Here is a 22807-nt window from a genome sequence, read left to right on the forward strand (position 1 = left end):
AATCAGGTAATTAACTGCGCTAAGTGCTGTACTAAACGAAGTAGACGCCAAAATGTGATTGTTCTGCAAAATTTGAGCATGGATAGTGTAGCGGTGAGCGAAATATCGTTTTGCGAACGCGCGCAGCGATACTAGCCACCCTAGCGATACCCTGTACAATGGCTGACTTATTTACTTCGACTTTGTCTTTGGATTCGCAACCGTGAGCAGCGCGGCAACGGCTGAATCTAATGGCGTTTTTCACTGGTCGATTCGGAGCAGGATTTTTTGCTCCGCGGCAACGAATCCGAATTTCACTGGTCGATCTGGAGCGGGTTCGCGCGTTCCACTGGTCGTTTCGGATCAACTCGCTCCGCGCCGGATCGCTCTCACTTGCTCCGCCGCCGAGGCGCGGATTCGGGCGGAAATAGCTTGCGTCACATGGCGTCACTTCCGTCTTCAAGCGAAATCGGTACCCGGTCGGTACGCACAACCATCGCACAACATTGTGTTGGGCATAGTTTGCGGAACCGGTTTGTGTCACGTGCACGCAGACTTCCTGTGTGATCTCCCGCGGAGCGTTCGTGCGTTCCACTGGCAGACTCGGATTGGTGAAAGCCGAGCGCTCGCTCGAGGATTCAGGCGGCTGCTCCAGATCGACCAGTGAAAAACGCCATACACCCATGCCCGATAGTGGTACCACAGAGCATAGCGTGTACTCCTTCGAACGCGACAAAGAAAGCTTCACTAAGCGAGGCGTCACAACAACAGCCAAAAACATGCTAAAGCCCTGGAACAACGGCGGTAAACGAGTATCTAAACGCGAGTGGCATTCTTGCTTTCGTTGCGCCTGTGAAACCTGACAGCGGTGGCAGCATGTCGTCCGATCCGCTTTCAACTGAACGCTCGCCGACTGATGCGGAAGAAGCGGTTTGCCTGTTTCGCACGGGCAATCGAAGAAAATCGTGAAGCTCACAGGCGCCTGGAAACTCGCCGACCTCCGCGAAAGCCTGCTGACAGGAGGGTTCGCGTACCTGGTGACAGGCAGCGATCTTCTAATACAGGTGAGCGTAAATGTACTGCGCGTTATGGAGCGCAAAGAGGATTTGGTCACTGTTTGGTTCATATGGGCAAAGTAGCAACAGTATGCGTAGCGGAAATGTCGAGCACGATTAGTAAGCTGCTCGGTTGCCGCGCGTTGAACTGGCAGATCGAATGTTACGAAATTTCCCTGTGCCACTTCACTGTGCTGCCAACTACAAATATTTATGTTTCGTCGCAGCCAATGCACTTGACCTTAAATTGAGAAGTGTAGCGCATACTTGCGCGTACGAACACAACGTTGCTCAACTATAATTGTTGCCGTGTCGAGAAGCCGGAAGGAAACTAGCCTTTTTCAGGACTTCCATCCTCTGAAAACTTGTGTGGCTGGTTTACTACTGATATTGAGGTCAGGAGTGCAATTCCTACCCTATTTGGTGGGCAAGGTGAAGTAGTAGCCGTTTGAGTCAATGTAATGGTGCTTTAGTTAACGTAACTGGTCGTAGTATGCCATATTCTGCAAATTTCTGAAGCGTTTAACCTATAAAACAGACAAGACGAGAAAAAAAACAGACTCGTTGTTTGCCTATTCAATCTCTGCCATAATTTTTAAGCTGCAGGAATCACGCAGCAATGAAGTTAAATTGAACCAACTGAGGAAAAAATTTTTTAGTATTTTCAGCAATAGGACTATGAAAACCTTGTGCAATCAGCAATATGGTTCTATCTTTGTGAAATCATCGGTTTTTATACACTGATGGTTGCTGACATTGCATAAATAAGCGCAGCCTTGTTTGTTTAATCCGTGCTGTAGTTAGCTCACACATGGGCAGCAGGATTAGTGCCGTGCTGTGCTGTGCTGTGATGGCTCCAAATAACAAACCTGTTTGGGACAGTACAGCAACCATAGAAAAAGGCTGTTTAATTAATCAATGCCTGTTCAGTGTCAACTGCTTCACTCCGAATGTGCAAAACTATTGATAAACCATGTGGGTGTGCTTTCAGATATTCAACGACCGGTTCCAGTACTACGTCGACATGGGGGAAAGCACAACAGTGTATGATGGAGCACTGATTAACTTGGTTGTCTCCCCAAGTGACTCCAAAGCATCAGAGGCACCAAAAAAGCCGTATGCACCCTGTCTTATCCAATCTATACTCATACATTAACTCTGTACAATATTAAATCTATCGTATGCTGGAAGGCTATAGTACTGATATTTGAGTAGTACTTTAAATAGCCTCTCACCAGGCCACATAGCTAATTTAATTACACGCTGGAAGTTGTTAGGTGCCCTCTTGGGAGCGTTCTACCACAAAAATTTTAAATTGGCTCATTAATAGCTGAGATAGAAATATTGCTGTGCCGCAAACCCATGATTTAAGGAGGTGAGCGTCACCACCCAAAAAACGCTTGGATCTCGCTTGCCAAGCCACTAGTGGAGAAAAGGGCGCATGTTGTTCCGTACGTGCATGAAATGGACCACGATTTAAAGAAAGTGGCCAGCAAGTACAAAGTACCTATTATTTTCTTGGCTCCACGGAAGCTTACTGGCCTGTCCCCATGCATCTCAGACCCACAGAAGCTGACCCTTTGTGGTAAAAATCATACAAGGCCATATGTGACTTGCGCGGTCAGAATGGTATACGAAATTCCACTTAATTGCGGCAGGGTGCATATCAGCCAGACAGTCTGTTGCATCAATGATTTGGCAAGAGAACATGAGCTGCCTGTCAGGAATGAGATTAATGCACATTTGCCTATGCAATGCAATTCCCGCATGTGTGAGCCATATCTTTTCCGTATCTGCATTCTTGGTAAAAGAAACATTCCCTGACATGGTAATTAATGGAGGCCTGTTTCATCAACATGAAATGTGACGTCTATGTCAGTGATACATCTGTGACTTGAACTGAACTGAACGACAGTTTCTGCACTGTATGACTGAATAATAATGCAAACTTGTTTGAGTACTGCGTGCAAACATATGTGCGCACATGGCCACCTTCACCTATATATATGATCCTATTTGCTTACAACAAAGTAGTAGCAAGTGACACTCATTCCTGTCCTAAAGCTTTTTTCTGCCCTTGGTTGCATCTTAACTTTGGGGAATAAGCTCATGGGAATTTAGTAAACAAATAAATGCATGCCATAGGGGCAATTCCACTATATAAAAATAAAAAGTTTTTCCCCCTAATATTTTTATGTATCGATATAGCCCTAGTTCCACTTTTATAGCATACCACTGTCCTTGTTAAATATTGGAATGCTCTGCTACTAATAGATATGACAAATGAGGTGTATTTATGAAAACATAAAAATAAAAAGCTGCAATACATTTTTTTTTTAAATTTTGTGCAGTCTAGACAGCCCAAATATAACTGATGATATATGAAGAGCTTAAGAAGCACAATCATGTTCGTGACTCCTCAATCCTTCCATATCACCTTTCAAAGTCTTACTCGACCTTGATGTTTGTGTCTATCTCAGTAGCTCAGATTTATGTAATGCTGAAATTTGTCTTCCTGTTTGAAATAATAGCATGTTTCACAAAAAGACCTTATAAGCAGAGGCACCAAGAAGTTACCAGAAAAAAAAATAAATTCATTGAAATATTCATTCTTTAGCCACCAGAAATGCAATAGGGAGTTAGTTATGTTTGGATAAACACAAGCAGTCTAGTTTGTGATTCGAGAACCAGAATGTTCTAGTATATTTTTGTTTATCATATCATCCTTGGCCTTTTTCTGACCTACTTTTGTTCTCTGTTGATGTTCACAAGACTTAATGCTAGTCTAGACTTGACACTTTATGGCCCAGTGCTTGTCCTTCACAAAGCAATACCTCTGTAGACAATGTAGCTAGCAACAAGTTTAGCTAGCAACAAGTTTTTCCTCAAAATGAATGTTTGCAGGTGCATCAGTCTAGTTGCTTTTTTCACCTTGGTGGGGAGCTTTTTGCTCATGGTGTGCATGTCTGTGAAGGGACCAATAATGCACCTTCCTTGCGCATGGTACCAATGCGAAAAGGGGGAGAGGGGTCATGATTTGTTGGTAAGGAGCTATTTGTATAGCAGATGGTAAAATTCCTCCCCAAATTTGGTCTTAACAGCACATCCATGCTGTAATGAGTCGGTTGTCTCAGTAAGTGATTTTTTCTGTTTGTACATCGTTATCCCTGAACAGCAATGGGCTCCATTTGCCTTGGCAAACGTGCCCTTATTTACGAAGAGCCCTTCCTGTATTCATGGCTCGTCACTAACTATAGTAGAGAAATTTGAGCATGTGGAGTGATAGTCTGTGATACCATATCTTTCGTTTTTCTAGCACTGGATTTTGTTGTTGATTTCAATGAATACTTCTCTTTTTAAGGCTGTCTGGTAGTGCAGTTGAACATGTGGAGAATGCAGTCAAAGGACAGTACAAGGAATTGTCAACATACACACTGCCTACGATGCCCATTGACATTGCTGCACACCTCTGAAGGAGACGTGCCTGACAGTCTTCAAAAGAAAATTGAATGGATTGCCTACAATTCGTCATCTCAGACAATGTAAGTCACAACAATTACCTGGATGCGTAGGTCAGCAAAATAATGAGAACTCACTCACACTCACCAAAATTCTATTCAGCCGGGTTCAGTCAGGCTAAGAACTACAGAAATTCGACTTAGTCGGACTCGGTGAGACTCACTTTCGGGATCAGTCTCAGTGAGTCTACTCATGTGTCAGTTTGCTGACCTATGCCAGATGTAAATAAAGGTGGGATAGAGTGTACTTAATGAGAATCCATTCGACAGTAAATGTCTCAATTATGTTCGGTCACGCATTTTTCCGAACCTTGTATTGCAATATGAATGGTAAGCACAATGTTAATTAGAAAGGGTATTGCCCTCCATTCTCATGCGGTTATGTCACTAAGGCAAGTGGGAGGTGTCTATAATCAAAACAAGTTTTTGTTGTCTAATTCATGATTATAACTTAGTTTCTGCTGCATAGTTGCCCTTGAAAACTCGATAACCGAGGGGAAATAATTTTTTCCCTAAAGCTTTGCATTGGGGCAGTGAGCAGTGTCCAAATTGTCTGGTGCATTTTAAGCATTTAGCAGTGTATATGGCATTGTTGGTAGAAAATGTTTTTATCACTGATACATTGTTGTCTAGTCCTGAATTACAGTTCACTCATTTTCTGACCTCGAAATTTAAATAGTCAATGTCAATGTCGACATTGCTGCCCTGAGCCCATTTTTTAAATTCTGGCTAACAACACGAACCCTAACACTTCCAGCGCTACATTTAATGTGTGTATACAAATACCAAGTGAATTGGATGGAAAGACAGTTGTGGCTAGTTGAATTGGTACAGCACTGCATGTGTCATGTGAAATTTGTGGGTTCGGTTACTATCAGCAGCATTTCTTCTCCAGTCTTCTTTCTTTGCAAAAAACAGTCACGAAAGCTACACAAAGGTTAACACTCAATCATAATTATTGTTGTGCCTCAATAGAGCAATATCCTCCGTGGTTTCCTTGCTTACCATGAGTCTTGGGTTAATGAGTGGGCGGGAGGCTAGAATGATGCGTTGGATGAAGCTTCTTTAGCTGCTGGTTACAGTTCTTATAGGGTAGCGTACAGCACAAAGGTAAACGAGTACATATACAGAAGTGCCGACTGCCAGCTGAGATGTTATTATTCAATGTGCTGCATTTACACAAGTTAGTGAAAGAGCTTTCTCTCTGAAGACTGAAACAAGAAAAGCAGACGAGTGGGCAAAAAATGAACTACGCTGGAAATCAAAATACAAAAAAAATGTAAGTTTGCATCACAAATACTATTTGAGTGACTTCCAGAAAAACTTTAGCTCTTCTTCTGATGGGGCAGTCAGAAAGAAAGGCATCTATCTGCAAGGTCAAGCGCAAGATTTGGCATCTTGACTCCACATAAAAGGTTGTGTGCAAAATTTCTCTGTCATGCGGCGCTTGTCATATGGGGCAGACTGCCAGATGCCTTCAGGAGAGGTTGTGCGAACATGCATATAATGTGCGCAATGGCAGAGCAAGTTTTTTTGCCACATCATACTAGCATCCGTGGCTGCACTCCTTGGTTTGAAACAATGTCAGTTATGCACAAGCACAAGGATAGTCTTACCCTTATCATACTTGAAGTAGCACAATTGGCATGGGAGCAGAGTGCATGCATGAGCAAGCCATCCATTGCCTTATCAGAAAGAGTGCTCAAGTTTCTGGGAAGTCAAACCTGAGGCCAGCATTTTTTACGCAACTCTACATTTCTTCGTGTGTCTATTGATGGTCTGCTTTGTTTTGTGTAACAAAGCAGACCATCAAGCATTTGCACTATTTTGTGTAAATTCGCAATAAAACATCCATTGGTAATCACTGCTTGTGTCTACGTCCTCGTTTAACCTTTGTGCTGTACACTCACGATAATGGATCAACGACTAGCTCAATAAGCTGCCCTCCTAAATTCTTATAGGAGATGCTCCTTCAAGTTTGTATTCGTGGCTAATTTTCCCTTATGTGCATGTTTTACTAATAAGCTAATTTGAAATATTTATTAAAACCCTTTTTAACATCTTGTTTGGTGAAAGTATTTTAAGAGTTTGTGAACTCTGGTCATGATTATCATTCTATCTTGGCTATTGCAGGACAAAAGGCTTAAATGTTACCCCTGTCCTGTGTCAAATCCATCCGATCAATTCTCTAACCTCGGTCTCGTCACGCACCTAATGCTTTCATGGGGCAGTTTACTTAAATTCTCCCATCTGATGAGTCACAGTTCAGCTGTTTGATATTCTTTCATGAAAATGGTTGCGCTACAGTGCTGTTGCATATTGTTTTTGGGGTATTGTTTGATGTCGAAGGTTCATGCATGCTTTTATATACATCAGGTACCCAAATAAATTGTGCAATGTTGCTGCAAGGAGCCTCGTAAACCAGTACCTAGCGCTGAGGGACACATTGGACCTTGGCCATGTAAGAGCATTTTCTCTTCATTTTCCTTCATTTTGATTTCTTTCGCACTTTTAGATGTTACGAATATCCTGGCCAAGGCGGCCACATTTCGATGGGAGCATAATGCAAAAACACCTGTGTACTTAGATTTAGGTGTGCGTTAAAGAACCCCACGTGGTCCGAATTTCTGAAGTCTCCCAATACGGCATACCTCTTAATCAGATCGTGGTTTGGGTGTGTAAAACCCCATAATTTTTTTTTTAACATTAAGTGTGTCGCCAAAGCCTTTCTCAGTACTTTGTTAAGTTTGTTACCATCCCTGCTTGCAGCTGTTCAGGTCTGTGTGCTTGTGATTGAGTAGAGATGTGGTGGTTTTAAAGCTATGCAGCTTAATTAAATATGAAGATATCAACAGCACCTCTGCATCTGGTAGGCAATACGGCCACCTCTTGTAAAATTAATTGCGTGCTCAGCGAAATATATATTTCATTAAATATATTTTTTACCTGTAGCCGTTTTCATGTATTATAGTTTTGACCAATACTGAAAGTAATTCTCAGATATTGTGTTGAAAGGTGTGCTAAAATAGTTCAGTTGGTACATTTTGGAACATGAAGGAAACATTGCAAAAAGAAAACTAAGGTTAGAGCAACTCCATGCTTAACTGTGTACTGTGTTTGCAGTTTCTTTCAAAACCTGAAAACTGGAAGTCATTGAACTGTTGATTGGGTATGTAAAGTCAATTGCTTTAATTTCATTCCAGTCCTCATGGTATATGTGCCTAAGAAACAAGTACAAAAACATGCGAAAGTGAATGCCACCAGGATGCCCTGATGTCAATGCAGAAGTGAAAGCAAGAAAGGCAAGCGAAAGTTGTGACACATGCTAAAAATCTGGATTTCGAAGACAGGTGATCAGCTGCAAGTTTGCATGCATATTTCATTAGATAAACTGACTCTCCTTTCTTTGTTATGTGGCTTAGTTGAAACATTTAGTTGCTTCTCTTGATGTACTTGTTCGTCTCATTTACATTTTTTCTTTAACAAATGCAAATATGCAATCCGGCTATAGCAACTACAGTTGCCGACCGTTTATGCGGACCTCACAGGGACTGCGGAAATGTCCGAATAAACAGGTGTCCGAAAAAGCAGACTAAGAAAATAAAAGAAAGAAAGCCTTTATTTCCACGCACTTATTCGGGCTCGGCAGTAGGCTTGAAGAAATCGTGAATGCGCCGTTGCAGGCTGTTCCGTTTACGCGCAATCAGATAAGGCTGAATCTCGGAGAGGGTTGTACGGTCACTATAGGCGGCTGAAAGCCCAGTCACTGCTTGTACACGCTCCGTATGCGATGGCAGCATAGCACATGGTGCGTCATCTTTCGACTCAGAGTCATCGTCCAGCGGAGCAGCACAAACCTGACGAATGATCTCGCCGTTGTCGAGTCCTGCGCATGTCAGTACAGCAGTGTCAGCACCTGTGAAATTGTCAAATGAGACGGTGTTCGGAATCGCGATGCAACCACTGCGCAGGTCTCGGTAGAATGTTTTCCGCGTCAGTAGGGAGCACATCGGAAAGCGACAAATCATAGGCCTCCCGGCACCCGCTTGCCGGCATTCCCCAGCACAGTCTGCGCGGGCACTGTCGGTGTCATTAGACACTTGACACAATGTTTCCATATGCCACGTTGGATCACCGCAATCTCGACACAGCACACAAAGCAAACACCACCACGCCATCACGCCGACACCAGTCACACAAACGAAAAACGTAGCCCACAAATCAGCTGCTGGTTTGTCTTGGCATGGCTTACTAAGCTGGGACCAGAACTGCTGGAGCCACTCTATTGAACCAGGCAGAAACAATGATGAGTGGGGAGTTGCAGTAGCGCCACTTTGTGGGGCAGCAAGGAGGCTCTGTTCAAAACAAGAATGGCGTTCAGCAAATCGAACCATGCACCGGTCAGAGTCAGTGCATGGTGCTCTCGATCAAGTTGGCTCAAGGAGCTTCTGAAAAATCAGACGAGAGGTTGCAAGATGTCCGTACTTTCGGTAGTTGTTATACATTATGGAGGAATGGCGGTGCCGTGAAGCAGACCGAATAATCGAGCATGTCTGCATTTTTGGAATCCGAAAAATCAGTCGGCGACTGTATATCTGCAAGGCTGTCATCAGAGATTTTGTAGATGATTAAAGGAGCAAAATATCATATCGCATCGCCAGTTTGAACCTAGAGTGAAACATCAGTTCAAGGTGTAGTGGTAGAGGCATTTATAGACTAGTAATACAGCATTCGTACTGTAATGTATATTGATATACATGCTAAGATGTAGTGAAAGGTGTGTGGCTATGCTACTCTGACACTTGAGTTGTTTTAACCCTTCATTGAGAAGTTCTGCATACAGCATACCAAAAAATATTAATATTTCTTGGTGATTTTTGGAATTGAGTAAGAAGCTTCTTGTTAAATGTATTGAGCCAACACTGAATGACTGGCAGCAAGTGTCATTTTTCGGTTTAGAGCAGGAACACAGGATGGGAAAAAAAAGACATGGGACTCGTTTTCTTTGGAAAGCGCGGTCAGAGGAGATAGACCGGTGCAAGAGCTCCTGCGGTAGTGGCTCAGACACACGATGCGAAGAAATGTACACCTATAGTACACATATGCAAGAAGCTCTCTGTACAGATTCCGAACGCAGCCATATCTGGCTTGGGGAGAAGCCCGCTTCTTCCCCCATATTACTCAAGGAGTTTCTACAAAATATCCGTTCTTTTCGTTGATTATGCTTATTCTTGAGGTCTTTTGCACGTTTAGGTATAAAATAATTTGTTTTGTATTTATATGCGCCGTCATTAAAGGGTTAAACAAATAAAGTGGTTCCAGTGAATGTGAATGTACATATAACTTTAGCGACTCTTGTCGCAGTAAGTTGATCATTCCACAATGTAGTCTCCATGAGCATTGAGACATTTGTCCCGCTGACTAACAAGTTGCATGATTCCCGTCTCATAGAAATCCTTGGGCTGCCGCTTCAAAAAGTCTGTAACTGACTCCTTCACGTCATCGTGCTACACGAATCTGGCTTCCTTGAGCGGTTTTTCTTGAGCTGTCGCAAGGCGACAGGTGTGGGCTGTATGGCGGATGTTGCAGCGTTTCTCACTTGAACTTGGCCAGTTTTGTATTGACCACCCTCAGCGAGGTGGGGACGGGCATTGCCGTGGAGCAAGATGACCCCATTCATCAATTTTCGACGTCATTTGTTCTTGATTGCGACACGCAGCCGATCCGACATTTCACAATATCAGAAACAATTGATAGTCTCTCCAAGTTTAGCAAATTTGGTCAGTAATGGCCCCTGGCGATAGAAAAAAAAGTCAGCACCTTTCCGGCGGAAATGACGGCCTTTGCTTTGTTTGGGCGTGGTGAATTTGAATGTTTCCACTGTAAGCATTGCCATCATGTTTCAGGCTCGTCATAGCGGCACCATGGTTCGTCCCCGATCACAATTGCAGAGAAGAAATCGTCCCCCTCATTGTGATACCGGATGAGATAAGTAAAGGCAGCGCCAAACTTCTGCGTCTTCTGGCAGTGCTTCAAAATCTTGGGCATCCATTCTGCACACAAGAGCCGATAACTGAGGTGTTCATGAATTATGGTGTGAACCGAACCGCGAGGGATGTTCACATGCTCTGCCAGTTCATCAATGCTTATCCTCCATTCTTGTCTAATCAGCTCATCAAACTTTGCAATTGCGTTGGGTGTGATCGCACGGTGGCTTTGGCTGATCTTAGATTGTCTTTGCAACTTTCACATCCTTCTTTGAACCGGTTGCTCCAACACTTCTCAGTGACCAATGAAATGCTATGTTCAACGTATACGGCAGCCATACGGCGACTAATTTCTTTTTGGGAAACACCTTGAGCTGTCGAAAACTTCATGACACCACGCTGTTAAACTTTTGGAGCAGCGTCCATTATGTCATGCAACCATGTTCAACCCAGTGTATGAGAGCATTAAATTACATTTATCGTCACACCTGCGTGTCACTTTTCTAAATGAGTGATGCCTGTGCGTGCTACGTGCATGCCTGGCAGATAATGAACCGAACCATTATTTCGCGGAGTGGGTTGGCTCACTTGTATGTGACTCGCCCTCATACATTAGAAATGCGAAGATACAATGGAATATACAAATGCAAAGATACAGCTTGATAAAGGGCAAAAAAGTGTCACTGGAAACAAAGTTCACCGCACGTATACGCAAAACCTCGCCACAAGATATTTAAATATAAGTATAAGTCTCCAATAAATCTACATATCTAAGAAAACGTCACTGTAAATAACGCCTCGAACAAGACAAATAAATATGTTGGGCAATGACAGATTCACACATCACAGAATTCTAAGACCCCCCTTTACTCTCCCCGATGTATTGCGGGCGGCGGAAGGCGGTGGTGCTTTTCCCCCCTTTCTTCCGTCGGCTCGCTTATGCCCCTTCCCCCCATGCTTTCACTTGCACATGCAGCACATGGTCACAATGTAATCAGCCTTGGACTTTATACGGAACATGACGGCGACGGCAGGAATGTGCCTGGAGTGTCCATATAATTGCTGTTGCAATAATATAATAAGAGTATCCGGCAGCTTAAGCATCCCGTGGCTCTTTACTATCCGCAAAAGAAGTAACGAAATCGAACTTTCACCATGTGGCAATTCGCTGTGCCACAACATCTTTTTTTGTTTTGTGGGGCCGGAGCACCGAATTGGAAAAAAAAAAACGCAAAGGAAACTATGTTGGCCACAATCTAATGCCTACCTTGGGCACCTAATGTGGTTACCGAAGGAATACCAAAGAAAACATGGGACGCTTGGCCCACAGAGAAACATACGCATACTGCTCGGTATCCTACACCGGCGAGACAAGACTTTCTGGAGAGTTTGCACTCAAGCGAGCGCGTTGCAATCTGTCGAGTCCCCACAGTGATGGCGGCGAGCGACCATTGTTTATTTTACTGTCCTGTTAGCCAGAAGGCGTCCAAAAGTCTGCCAGGGAAAAATACGCTTCGCCAGACAAAAACGAATGCGCACTGAAGTGTGCAGCGTGATGGTCGGGATAACACGAGAAAAACGCATGCGTTCTGGCTAGCTCTGACAGCCTGCGGGTAGTAAGAACAAGAAAATTGAAGAGGCTCAATGTGTCCTCGTGAATAAAAGTCAAAGTAGAAAAATAAGAACCTAGTTACCTTTGCTGACTTTAGTGTCTCGAACATGGATGCGTTGGTGCAGGTGAAAAAAAAATTGATATTCTTTTCAGTGACATGACGACACAAGTGAACCACCACAATGCTTTGTCTCATTGGACCTCACTGCATGCTTTGTCAACTTGTCTGATAGTTTGTTTATTTGGCTTGTCTCATTGTATGGTCCAATGTACGACTTTAGAAAAGTTAATGCACCTTTGGTGGTGGTGGTAACAACTTTATTGACAATCCGGCAAATTCGTGGCCTGGGCCTAGGCCGCCCCCGAGGAGGTCCAGAGATCCTGTCTGCTTGCTGCTTCACGAGCTTGCTGGATATTTGACTTTGGAGGTTTGAGCTGCGCAACACAGCCGTCCATCGCGCTGCAGCTTCATCTGGGAAAACTGCATTTTCTCTGCATATAACCTCACATTCCCAGAGAATGTGTCTAAGAGATGCGTGAGCCCTGCCGCACAGTTGGCAGTTATCGTCTGAGTAGATGTCTGGATATACCCTCCTGAGATGGACGGGTTTGGGGAAGGTCTTGGCTTGTAACTGCCTCCAGTCTACCACTTGGGCCCTGTCGAGTTTGGGGTTAGGGGCTGGATAAACACGCCTAAAGTTTGTCAAAAAAAAATTTCGTAATATCACAGTACCTGGTCATTCTGTCCCTCTCTGTCCACGTCTCCCTTGGATTTCCGACCCCAAGAGAGGGTCCTACTATGCGGGCGCGGAATGTGAGACCTCGCGCTACGCGGTGGAACTCCTCATTGAGGTTGGGTACGGAGGTGTCGGTGGATGTGTGAGCCGGGAACCACATAATATGTCGTTCCTTCGTCTCCTCAGAGGTGACGTAGCTCGTGTTGGCTTTGAGTATAGCCTCAGCCTTCGGCAGAATTCTGCCTTGTGCATAGTTTCTGACTGCCGTCTGCGAGTCACTGAGTATGTATCTGCAACTGGGGTTAACGGTGGCTAAGCCTGTCACCACCTCTTCCGCTACCTCGGGGTTTTTGCCACATATACTACAAGAACTGACCAGTTGTTTGTCCGTATTGAGGACGGCCACTGCAAAAGCACGTTGATCCTCGTATTCTGCAGCGTCTACGAACAGCGCTTCCTTGTCCCTAACGAAGGCTTGGAGTAACGCCCTGGCTCTACTCTCTCTTCGACCCTGATTGAATTCGGGGCTCATGTTCTTGGGTAGATTTTTGGGTAGTTCTGAACCTTTCCCCTGATGGTGCTTGGAAGGGTTGTCTTGTCGCTGTGCTGCTTGTGATAACTTATCCCGAGTTTGTCCAGGATGCTCCTGCCCGTTCGTGTCTTCGCTAGTCTCTCGAGTTGCGAGATTCAGTGTGTCTCAACTCTTCGAGTGTGTTGTGGACACCTAGGTGTAGCAGAAGTTCCGTTCTTCTGCTGTCTGGAAGGTCCAGTGCCATCTTGTGAGTTCTTCTATTGAGGGTGTTCAGTTTGGCATATTCGGCTGCGTAGCAGTTGTGGTAGGTGGCCACATAGGTAATGTGGCTAATAACGAAGGAGTGTATTAGTCTGGCAAAGCTGGCCTCCCTCATACCCTGATGTCTGTTGGTGATTCTTCTCATGAGCCTCATTGTGTTCGTGATCTTAGTCTCCAAATGCCTGACCGTTTCTCCGTTGTTGCAGTTCGATTCTATGATGAGTCCGAGCACCTTAATCTGCTTCACCATGGGTATTTCTTGCCCGTCTTTGGTGCGTATGCAAATTTCTTCGTATGCAGCGTGGTGGATGTAAGCCTTGGGGTGTCTTCTCCTAAGCGTCGGCTGGTAGAGGAGGACTTCCGAATTTTCTGGTGAGCAGACGAGACCGGTTCTGACGAGGTACTCTTCCACCACCTCGACCGCGGTCTGTAACCGCTGTTCGATTTCTCCGTCGCTTCCCTTGGACACCCAGATCGTAACGTCGTCCGCGTATATTGTGTGATGCACTACCTCAATGGCATTGAGGTGCTCGGGAAGGCCAATCATGATGAGATTAAAGAGCATCGGCGAGATGACCGAGTTTTGCGGGGTGCCGACGCTGCCCATGTTCCTGTCTTCGGATGCGAGTTTGCCCAGCGTTAAGGAGACTTTCCTGTTTGTGAGGAAATCCTGAACATAGCTGTACGCTCGGTTTGCTAGATTCAGTGCGGCAATGCTGCGTAGTATGGCTGCGTGAGCTGCATTATCGAATGCTTTCTTGAGGTCTAATCCAAAATGGCCTTGGTACCTCTTGTCTTGTCAAGTATCTGGTGTTTGATTTGCAACATTGCATCCTGCATGGAGAGATGAGCTCGAAACTCGAGCATGGTGTCCGGATATGCTTCCACGTCGTCCAAGTGTGTGTTGATCCGGGTGAGGAAGGCGTGCTCCATCAACTTGCCGACGCACGGCATAAGAGATATTGGTCGAAGGTTGGTAAGATCTTGGGGTTTCCCTGGTTTGGGGATGAGCACCATTTTTGCCCTTTTCCACTGGTCGGGGATGCATTTTCGGGTCCCGCAATCGTTAATGTACTTGGTCAGTTCGAAGATGGTCTCGTTGTCCAAGTTACGAAGGGTCTTATTAGTTATGCCATCTGGTCTCGGGGCAGACTTGCTGTTAAGCTTTTTCAAAGCGGCCCAGATTTCCGCCTCGCCAAAGTCTCTGTCCAGAGGGAAATTGGGTTTTCCCATGTATTCCCCGTGTTGAATAGTCGGGCTCTGTGGGGCATATCTGTCGCAGAGTTTGGAAAAGATTTCTTCCTCGTCCTTGACGTGTGTGTGTATTAGCTTGCTGTATGTGTTGCCTTGGTCTTGGTCAGGTCTAGCAGGTGTCGGAGCAGGTGCCATGTATGACAGGCGCCAATCCATCTGTCCATCGCATTGCAGATCTCGTCCCATTGTTGTTTACTAAGAGTTCTGCAGTGTTCTATTTGTTTGTTGAGTAATGCTATGCGTTTCCTCAACTTCCAATTGTGTCTTTGTTTCTGCCATCTGGCTTGAAGCGATTGTTTAGCCTCCCACATATGCACCAGGCGGTTGTCTATCTTTTCGACGGGAAGTTCTGGCGTCACGGTCTTTGTTACTTTATTGCCGTCAGCCATCACTTTTTTGGCCCATTGTTGAATGTCTGTGATGGGCGCATGCGTCATTCTGACTCGATTCTTGCAGAACTGGTCCCAGTCCGTCCATTTGAAGGTTTGTTTGGGTTCAATCTTTAAATTCTCCAATAATTTCATTTAGAGAATTCTGTGGTCACTACAAAGGTCTTCAAACGTATTATTCCAACTCGCTCCTCTCGTGTTCTTTGCTAATGTTAGAGCGGGCGTGGTGTCTCTTGTTAGTCCTGTTCCCATTCTGGTGGGGAAGCTGGGGTCGTTGATAAGGGTCAGGCCTGTCTACTGTATATATAAGCCGAAGGGTCGGTCTAAAAATTAATCTGCAGAAAACTAAAGTAAAGTTTAACAGTCTCGGAAGAGAACAGCAGTTTACCATAGGTAGTGAGTCACTGGAAGAGGTAAGGGAATACATCTAGTTAGGACAAGCAGTGACTGCGGATCCGGATCATGAGACTGAAATAATCAGAAGAATAAGAATGGGCTGGGGTGCGTTTGGCAGGCATTCTCAGATTATGAACAGCAGGTTGCCATTATCCCTCAAGAGAAAAGTATATAACAGCTGTGTCTTACCAGTACTCACATAAGGGGCAGAAACCTGGACAGGCTTACGAAAAGGGTTCTACTTAAATTGAGGACGATGCAACAAGCTATGGAAAGGAGAATGATAGATGTAACATTAAGGGATAAGAGAAGAGCAGATTGGGTGAGGGAACAAACGCGAGTTAACGACATCTTAGTTGAAATCAAGAAAAAGAAATAGGCATGGGCAGGACATGTAATGAGGAGGGAAGATAACCGAAGGTCATTAAGGTTTACGGACTGGATTCCAAGGGAAGGGAAGCATAGCAGGGGGCGGCAGAAAGTTAGGTGGGCGGATGAGGTTAAGAAGTTTGCAGGGACAACATGGCCACAATTAGTACATGAACGGGGTAGTTGGAGAAGTATGGGAGAGGCCTTTAGCCTGCAGTGGGCATAACCAGGCTGATGATGATGATGCTCCTTTCCCTGAGTTTTGGTTTACTCATAGTTCCGAGGTGCGCCCAATTCGAAAAGGGAGCAGTTTGATGAAGCAAAAACAGCCCCAAAACATTTAGGCATGCAGCGGTCTTCCACGCTTAATTTTCACATGTTTGGCCATAACTTCACTGGCTGGAAATGAGCTGGTCGGTCCAAGTTAGCTTTGGTTTAACATCTTAATTTGTTCAGAACAGAGAATTGAGCAGTTTGGTTTAGATTCACGGTTTGGGACTGTTAAGAGACGAAGACAAAAGAAAAGCAAAATGACAAACATGGCACTCGTACTGCGTTCCCTTGCACTTTTTTTATCTTTGTTGTTTGTGCAGCCCCCAAGCCTTGAATTTATCGCTTAAATGGGGAAAGAAGTGATGCAGGTTTTGGAAGTGGTTCCCCTCTATCCAGAACAACCACAGGCATAGATTTACTTCAACAGTGTTTGTGCTAACCCTGTTACTACTTTCAATAATCGCTGGAGCCTCCTATGCCTCGTTCTACGTAGCGTGGCTTCATGGCAGCGTTACTTCTTTTCACGGCAACTGGAAATTGTGCAGATCGACATGATCGCAATGCAGACAGGAAATTCGGATTGACAGTACTGCGTGAGCACAAGGAGACGGATGCACCAGGGTGCCTGTAAATGGCCGACACACTCACACTGGTGTACATAGGTGCAAACTATGTACAACGGCATATATGTACCTATAGCATGTAAATGCATCTCTATATAGTTTCTGTGTGCATCTAATTTCAAATAAAACATATTTTTTTGATAAACCAGTGATACAGGAAGTAGCTATATCCTTCTAAGACTCCAGTGCAGTATATAGTGCATTGCCTTCAATATTTTTCAACATGAACTCAGAAGTGATTACTCAATATAATCATTATGGATATAAAGTCTGGTGCATGGGGAACTGCATGTAAATAGTTTACTCATATCCTTGTCATCTGCTTTTGAGAGATTTGAAACTACATCGATCTAGATCTCTGCATTGTCAGACAGCAGAAAGCAGCCTGGAAGTGCGCTTATATTTCCTCGAGAGTGCTTGGAAATCCAGGATGCAGCAGCAACATGGCAATGTATTACACATAGTTCAGTATTTGTGTCTGCGTTTAGACAATGAAAGGCAGTTGCTGGAAATGTGATGGAAATCAATGCCCCGAGGCACGGAAAAGTGCCTCGAGCTGCCAGTCACACGGCAATTTTGCATGTATTCATGGTCTTGTTTCACACTCGGAAAAACACTTTTGTGTAGCACTTGTTGAGCAACAGACAGCTGTATCGGGAGTTTTCATATTGTATCTACAAATTTCTCATTGAAACTTTTAATCTAATTATAATAACTGAGACGTTGATTAATTAAGAATAATTATGTAATTAGGCATAATGCAAGGAGTAATCTGGGTATCTCTATGCGACGGCAAACAACATTACCTTGGTTTGGTCCAGCTACGTGGCATTTGCATATTTTTAAAGATTGGCTTAAGTTACATGAGACATCCTGTATAAAAAAAAGTTGCTCACGAGCACCAATCGATTTGTCTACTTCTTCAGCGCTTTGGATTTATGCCTGGCTACTCGCCCTCCTCAATGGCTCTGGTATTGTGCTGTCGAACTCGAGGTGGGGATTCGATTCCTGGTCATGAAAGATGCAAGCTTTAATGATATGCTGCAGATGCTCGCCTGGCCATGGCAGCCGCATTTTGACGGGCGCAAAATGCAAGACTGCTCATATATGTACTTGGATTTGGGTGCACAGTAACGAACCTCAGGTGGTCAAAATTAATGCGGGGCCCTCCACCACAGCGTCCCTCATAACCCACTATGCAGTCTGTGGATGTTAAACCCCGTAATATAATAATATAGAATATTCAGCTAATTTGCTGCTAGGGTCAAAGTTTGCTGTTGTTTCATCAGTCATGACTGAAATTTGCAGCTCTTCTTGCTGGGTTCTATTTTTTTTAAAATGAAAGGTTAAAGGGACAGAAATCCTGGCTTAGTTTAGATTGATAAGGTATACTTAAATGGATTATATTTTATATGATTTTGTAGTAATAACTTGATTATTAGGAGAGGAAATGATGTTTTCCTTTTTGAATTTCAAGCAGCAACTCCAGGCCCAGTACGTACTGTCAGAGTGATGTCACAGATTAGGAAGTGATCTTTTGTATTTTGGTCGTTGTGATTCAGTAAATGTTCTTGAGACTTCCTAAATTCAGCCTTTCGTTCTTTTAGAATACAATGTGAAGTAGTTCAGTTATATCGGCAAGAACTTAACGAGGCATGAGCAGATGCCGTGAAAGTTTTTGACGTCGCCAGGAGCTGGTGCAGGAAATTCAAGGTGGCCCTGCCACCTGTTTTTCGTTTTTTCATCTTTTATGGCTCACCAAGGCTCTTCTCGCAGTAAGAGGGGCTTTTTTGGTGTTTTGGAACAGTAGTTTACTAACATAGCTCAAGCCGTGTTTCCCTTTAGCATCCTTTTAGCAAGGTTTTCCAGTGATTATTTGTATAACCATTTGCCTGCTCTCAGTAAGGCTTGCCCGGAACAAGTGTTATGTGTAGTACTTTGTTGCTCCATTAGTCATGTGTCACTGTGCTTTTAACTCTGCAGTGAGAAGATTAAGGGGTACTGAGGGCCTCAATTTTTTGTTATTTACAGCCATATAAAGCCAACAAACAATGAAGCCAAGGAAGGCATAAGAGAAATTAACTGTTCTTAAAATTGATGTGTGGAAATAATGAGAAGGGAAGTGAAAGCTGCCAAAAACACAACTTGTCACTGATGGGAGCGAACCCACACCTTCTGCATTACACACACAATGTTTTACCATTCAGCTAGAGCGGTGGCTATCCCCCCGTATACTTTCTCGAGCATGTGTGTATATGTACTAGATCTTTTCCAGGCTATGCTATAACGCTATAGCTACTGGTACTGGCTATAAGTCCGAGGACTAGATCTACAGGTTGTCCCGCTCAACATGATTTGGGCACCAATCAAATTAATCTGTGCGACAGTGCATTCGAGCGCCATACAGATTAATCCATCTGCTGGTCACTTTAATCTAAATGCCACTCACTTTATTCTGAGCACCACTGAATTTCCCTACATGAGCCGATTTATTCTAAAAACCAGAGAATGTAGTCCAAATGCAGCATCCTTCAAAAGTCTTCGTAGTTCAAGACAAGCAAATTTTCCTGAAATGGTTAGGTGTTGATGCTTTCTTTCAGAATGAAAGGGTGACATGGGGGACCTGTAGCTTTATTCCCTCATGGAACAAAAAGGAGTTTCGGGATTGGTTCTTTCTTTTTTTTTTTTGTAAATGGCACAGCAGAAGGCCACTCAAAAGAAAATCATTTGACTGCATGTCAGCAGAAAGTTATGAGAATTATTGTCTGAAAATTTTGGCTGGCCACAGCTATCAGTGTCCAACACATGTGTTGAAGACGACAGTACAAGGTTCAATTCCCAGAAGTGGGAACCATCTTTAGATGGAGGCAGAGTGTACAGAATGCCTGCGGGCTATATAGTTGCAGGTTAAATAACTCTGTTTAGTGAGAATGAGGCCGGAGACCTCCCCTAATAAGCTCTTTATAGCCTTGGCATTGCTTTGGCACCTGAATTTTGTTAGTTTACAGGCAATTGAATCAAAATCATACGTTGCTTCCAAATAGTCTCAAAACACTTTAGCTCCGTAGCATTTGCAAATGAGTGGCGTATTATGCAAAGTACGGTGGGACTAGGAAGCTTGTGTTAGAAAAAAAAATTCTATGTGGTCGTTCTTCCCAGCAGTCTGCTACAAACCAGTTCACGGCGCATTGTTTCTGCCACTTTGTAACCAAGTGAAGCCAAGGAAAACATCAAGGAAATTACCCGTTGTTTTATTTCTAATGTAAAAATAGTATGGAAAACAGGAACGACAGTGGACAGAAAGACAACTTGCCACCAGCGGGGGCCAAGGCCACATCTTCCGCATTATGTGTGCAGTGCTTTGCCATTGAGCTAGCATTGAATTCAGTACGTGCACTTAAGAGAAGACAAACAGTCACTAAGTCCACGTGTGCTACTTATGGTATCAAGGCGGCTAAAGTTGAGACCCTCACTATGCTGGAAGAAGGAGTGGACTAAAAATAATCGAGCCCCTCGGTTTTCCCTTCTTGTTTTCTGCTGCATAGACATTTCTGTTTTGATTCGATTCTCACAGTCAGCTCGGTGCACTGTATGCACTGCATTGAGTTGATAATGTTAGGCAAACGCAAATTATTGTCTGAAAAAATAAAAATTGGTGCAACGTTCAAATAAACGATTTTTTTTCTATTAAAAAAAAGCACTTAAATTCTTCTTGGTTTTGTGCTGAAATTTCTTGGTCACTGTTTGCGTATCAGTTGCTGCCTGCTGTGTCACTGTTAAAAAAAAGCCTACAGAAATGTTTGTTGTGTCACACTGTAATAAAGCTATGCATCTCCTTTCTTGCCCTTTTATTTAAAAAAAACATTGCTATCAACCCCTAACAGTTTCACAAAAGTTTTTTTGGTGGGAGCCTCAGAAGCTTTTGGAGTATGTTGTGTGTGGAACAAGTTCCGTGATATTTGAGTTGAACTGAATGGCATTAGGGATAAAGTAACTGGTGCTTGAATTAAAATAACTGGTAGTTGAACTAATTCGCACGGAATAAATTAGATTGTCACACAGATTAAATGTACTGGCCTTTGGATTAAGTCGAGTGGAAAAACCTAATACGAACATCATACAAACAGGAACATAATAGCCAAGAAACTCGATGGTGGGATCGCTGCTGCTTTATCTGAAAGATAGAGCATCACATGTGTAGTGGGATGTGGGCTCGGCTCCTGCAGCAGCAAGTTGTATATTCATCAACTTTCTTTTTTCTTTTTTGTCTTTCTATGTTTTAGTTAAAAGTGGTAATTTTCCTTGTGCTCACCTTGGCTTCATTGTCTGTTGGCTAAATCTGTTGTCGTTTCTTGTTTTTGAATTTTCGATGTGCCGTTTAGAAGCTGAACTGCGGGTAATCAAATGATGGCAATGAACGTAGAAGATGTCATGCAGGGGTTACTAGACAATACTGCAGCTGGGCATAATGCATAAACCTGCTCAGTCAGTTAAGTGTCGTAGACAGCGGAGAGCCAAATATTTTTTTGTGTGTGTAGCTGTGAAAAGTAGCCTAGAACTAAAAAAAAATTGCCTGCAAATTTTTTCCACAGCTTTTTCACGTCAACACAACCTATCACATGATAGTGGATAAAACATAATGGCTGCTGGTTCAATTTCTGTAAAGATCATAACTGATCAGTGCGTCAGTCAAAAGAAGATTTCTCAGCATTGCTACCTAGGCTGGGCACTTGATTCAGTTCGTGGTTCATAATTACCCTTCCAGTTAAGAGTTCACAAGCAAATTCAGGCCAGTGTTGGAGTGGCGATGCCCATTTCATTTGCTGAACAGCAAGGAAGGGAACTCAACAAACTGAACTTATCTGTTCCAGTTAAGGATGCACCTGTGTAATTCTGGACAGAAGTCATCTATGTGTACTACACTTCTAGCCGGCGAGGGAACAAATCTAGGGCCATTCAAGCGCCTTTTAACTGTGGCTGGCATGCTATTGATAAGCAAAGGAACTCCTTACTTCTAAAGTAAACAAGATTTTTTGCTTTTGCAGCTGGATGTTCAGTTGTGCCCGAGTGAGCTTGATATGCTTGACATGCCCACTCATAGTAATTGTTGCTGACAGGCAGCTGCCGGCTCAAATTGCATGGTTTGTTTTTTCTGCAGGGTTTATGCGAAATCATCAGCTATATAAATTCTTTAGGTGAAGCACAAGAATGTCTGGAGTCACTTATGTCAGTTATTAAATGATGTTCCTACTGATTCGGTTAAAATTTAGAGTTGGCGCCCTGTGCTATTGCTATTATTATCCAGTATGACTTCACAATACATAAAGTTGCAAACGTATGTCAGGTCAATTAGTACAGCAAAGGATTCAGTTTACATTTCTGTTGTTTAATCGTGATTCAAAGTTGTCTTGTCACCTCTCACATAGTTCACAACACTGTCATCACTACGGTTGTTGCTAGAGCGCATTTAAATTTTGCTTTTTGTTTATTCTCTTGTGAGTTTGTATGCTCTGGAACTTTGTCATGGCAGAACTGACAGTGAAAGGTCACTAACCAGGTACGTGTTCTTCATTGTGCAGGACGTCTTTGTTGGTGTTGCCGCATTACCAAGCCCTGGGCGCTTCTGCATTCGGTCCTGGAAATTCCATGGTGGAGGCCGCTAGTTCTTTGAAGCAGCAAAAGAGCACTTATCAGCATCTTCACTCCTCAACATGCTGCTGAAGCCACCAACCAGTCACTTCAGCATGACAGCATCAACAGGCTACAATATACACGAGGCATTGCAACCGTTCATCTCGTCATTGTGCAGGTTAGTTGTTCAG

The 22807-nt window shown here is 43.7% G+C and overlaps 1 long non-coding RNA gene across 3 annotated transcripts in view; it reads left to right on the plus strand.

Annotated features, from left to right (window-relative positions):
- Positions 1-507: 507 nt before the first annotated feature.
- Positions 508-22807, plus strand: part of LOC135914300 (uncharacterized) — a 28512-nt gene continuing 6212 nt past the window's right edge. The window contains exons 1-6 of one of the 3 annotated variants that reach the window (XR_011507959.1): positions 508-1043; positions 2026-2150; positions 4396-4576; positions 6929-7013; positions 7756-7854; positions 22565-22794. This is a non-coding gene — a long non-coding RNA (uncharacterized lncRNA). Of the gene's footprint in view, positions 1044-2025; positions 2151-4395; positions 4577-6928; positions 7014-7755; positions 7903-22564; positions 22795-22807 lie in introns of all 3 variants that reach the window. The other 2 variants (XR_010568277.2, XR_010568276.2) reach the window with 2 other exon arrangements.

This window comes from Dermacentor albipictus, chromosome 8, assembly GCF_038994185.2.
Source record: "Dermacentor albipictus isolate Rhodes 1998 colony chromosome 8, USDA_Dalb.pri_finalv2, whole genome shotgun sequence".
Classification (NCBI taxonomy): domain Eukaryota; kingdom Metazoa; phylum Arthropoda; class Arachnida; order Ixodida; family Ixodidae; genus Dermacentor; species Dermacentor albipictus.